The sequence below is a fragment of the Mus pahari genome, chromosome 1 (assembly GCF_900095145.1).
Source record: "Mus pahari chromosome 1, PAHARI_EIJ_v1.1, whole genome shotgun sequence".
Lineage (NCBI taxonomy): Eukaryota > Metazoa > Chordata > Mammalia > Rodentia > Muridae > Mus > Mus pahari.
The window spans coordinates 125,486,242-125,489,829 of NC_034590.1; positions in this window are offsets into that span (position 1 = coordinate 125,486,242).

A 3,588-nucleotide genomic window follows, 5' to 3' on the forward strand; every position below is an offset into this window, starting at 1 on the left:
GGAGTGGGTGGGTAGGGGAACAGAGGTGGGGGGAGGGGTATGGGAAACTTTCGGGATAGCATTTGAAATGTAAATAAAGAAAATAATAATAAAAAAGGAAAAAAAAAGAAACAGGTGAGTAGTAAAATTCATAGAGGGGGCATTCTCACTGTTCATGAGAAAAAGTCTTCCTCCATAGTGAAGTGGATTTGTCTCCTTCCTATAGAAATGGGTCATAAAATATCTAAAGAGGCTGTTTTCATTAGAGACCTGAAGGGCTCTCTCAGAGAAAGGGGAGTGAGCGTAAAAAAAAAAAAGATTTAATAATTTTTTATTTTTATAGATCAGACATATTCCTGGCTTATCATTGATGGGGCAGAGATTCACTGTAAAAAAATGGCAAATGGTGGGTCAAGAATTAAACGGAAGATTGGCTAGACATGGCCCCAATGCTGTCCCTGCAACTGTTCTCTCATATTGGAGGCTGATTCATGATTTAATAGAAAGTGCAGCAGAAGACTTTGACAAAAGTCAGCTTTTGTCGGTCGCAGAATATTGTCTCTGCCCTCTGTCTTGAGAGGCCTCAGAGGCCTCCCTTATTCCCAAGAAATAGGGTCCTTCACAACCCTCTTCAATAATTATATACATGCCAGAACCGCAGCTGGCTCCTCTTTATCCTCTTCTCCCAGAGGACCCACTTCCCAACCAGGTTCCACTGATTAATCCGGTCTTTGAAAGAACCCAACCAGAATTTGAGACCTTTAGGATGCAGATATTGTAGAAGCTGAGATGGCTCCTTATCACAATCCTGACTGGCTGTCACTTGCCTCGGTGCCCATACAAGGGCTCCCTCCCTACCAGCCAAATGTCTGTGTGCCCACTTTCGTGCATTCAGTTTTAGCTGCAGCCATTCTAATAGAGGTCAGAAACAAACTTGCATCTCAGGTCGCGGAGCTACAGGAAGTGTTATGCCTCCAAAAGCAGTTTACCCAGCTTTCAACTGAGCTCATCTCACTACATGAGTCCCTGAGAGAGACACTTCTCACTCCTCACATGGCTTTCTTGAGCAGTCTTAAAGGGAAAGTGTCCATGGAAGCCGCCAGGCCCAAAGCTTTGGCTTTTCCTGTAATTACTCACTCTGCCAGAGCAGCAGACCCTGTCTAGGACACAGTGCCTGCTGATGCTCTCCCTTCCCCCTCGGGCTGCCGTTTTCTGTGCAGTGCCTAGCAGTCAACTTAGAACTGGTTCGGACACAATATGAACTAAGCAGTACCCCCTGAGCTTGTGTCTCTAGCTGCATATGTAGCAGAAGATGACCTAATCGGCCATCACTAGGAATAGAAGCCCCTTGGTCTTGCAAACTTTATATGACCCAGCACAAGGGAAGGCCTGGGCCAAGTAGTGGGAGTGGGTGGGTAGGGGAGCAGGGGCGGGAGGGGCGTATAGGGAACTTTCGGGATAGCATTTGAAATGTAAATAAAGAAAATAATAATTAATTAATTAATTAATTAATTAAAGTAGACTACTCAAAAAAAAAAAAAAAAAGAACTGGTGCGGACCAGGGGAATCTGACTGTTTGATTAAAACAAAGCATCTCAAAGGCCCGAGGTGGAGTGTTAACATGATGTGATTTCTGCCTAGTGCTCTAAATGTCAAAGTAAAGAAATTCAATGAAGCTCAGATAAACAGTGGGAGTAACTATGACTCTCTTAAGGTAGCCAAATGCCTTGTCATCTAATTAGTGATACACTGTAGGATCAAAGACCTCAATAAAATGATTCATCTCTGCCATGATGTAGACACCTTTAGCCACAAGATGTCGAAAGCAGTTCACCTCACAGTTTGCGCAGCCCTTCATCAGACTGGCCTTGTGGTATAACGGTGTGCATCTGACTCCAGATCAAAGGTTGCATGTTCACGTCTCTCCTGAGAAAATTTAGATTCACTTGTTTTGGGGCTTTGAACTGTTTCCTAACAGGATTCTCTCACAAAAGGTTCATTTAAGGAAAGATTCATTACAGATTCTTAATGATTTTCAATGCTTGCTAGGGAATATAAACTGGCTCCGCCCCTATTTGAAGTTTACAACAGGAGAATTAAAACCTTTGTTTGATATTTTGTGTGGAGACTCAGATACATCCTCCTCACACATGCTGACTCAGGAAGCACAAGTATCACTGGCAAAGGTCAAACAGGCTATAAATGAACAAAGTTTTGGGTATTTCTCTCCAGATCTCCAGATCTACTACTCCAGTTTCTTGTTTTCCCTACACTCTTTTCTCCCACAGGCCTCTTATGGCAACTTAAACCTCTGTTCTGGGTACATTTGCCAGATTCTATTTCTAAAGTATTGCCCACATATCCTCAGCTGGTTGCACATATTCTGTGCCTTGGCAGGGAAGCTGCTCTTAGGCTTTTTGGTAAAGATCCTGACATTATTGTCCTTCCTTAGCATATATTCCACGTCCAGTGGTTAATTCAACACAGTGATTATTGGGCAGTTAATTGCACCTCCTTTCAAGTTGTGATTGACAATCATTACCCTGCTGACAAATTAGTGCAGTTCCTACACAGGACACCTGAGTTTTTCCAAAGAGAACAAAGTCAACCCCAATTGATGGAGCTGCTTTAGTTTTTACAGATGGCTCCTCCACGGGCACTGTAGCTTTTAGTATCGATGGTAAGATCTCTTGCTTTGTAACAAGCTTCTTCTAGGCACAGCTTGTGGAGCTAGCAGCCATTATTAGAGTATTTGAACTCTTGCCTGAAACTCCTTTTAATTTGTATACAGACAGTGTCTATGTGGCTACCTCTGTTCCCCTTCTGGAGACAGTTCCATATATCAGTCCCTCTACTAATGCCTCTCCACTGTTTGCTGAGCTTCAGAAATTTATTCTTGCTCATAATTTTTCCTTTTTTATTGTCCTTTTTTTATTTACCATATACGTGCTCATTCTGCCTGGGCCATTAACTGAAGGCCACAATGCAGTTGACCAGGCAACCCAGATTGTGGCTTCTGCCTTGTCTACCACTCCTCTTGCAGCTGCTCAACAGGCTCACGACCTGCATCACCTTAATGCTCATACCCTGAGACTTAAATATTCCATTACCCATGAACAGGCATGACAAATTGTCCGGCAGTGCAAGGGCAATGGCACCCCTCCTCATCATGGGAATTTATCACAATAAAAAGCAAAGGGGGCCGAGATGATGGCAAAAATGGTCTTAATTCCCCCACTGGGAAAAACTGTTTCTCCTCTACTCAGGATACCTTGGGCTGGTGTGATCCCCTCATGATCAAGTTCACAGAGGCTGGAAGAAAATATGATTGGATTAACAAAAAAACTCCTTCCTAGGGTTTAAGCCTATATAAGGATTCTAAAGATTTTGGGTTGATATTCAAAATACAGTTAATTAAGACCATCCCTAATCTTAGAAGAAGTGCCATAGGACCAAATCCCATGCTCCATCCTGTGGCCCCTATAATACCCATTGTTTGTAAACTAGCTGTTCCTCGTCAGAGTGGCACTCCTGCCCCCATTGCTCTCTTTCAGCCTACTTTGCCTGCTGGACCTCTCACTTCAGCAGAACTGCTTTTAGACATAGTAA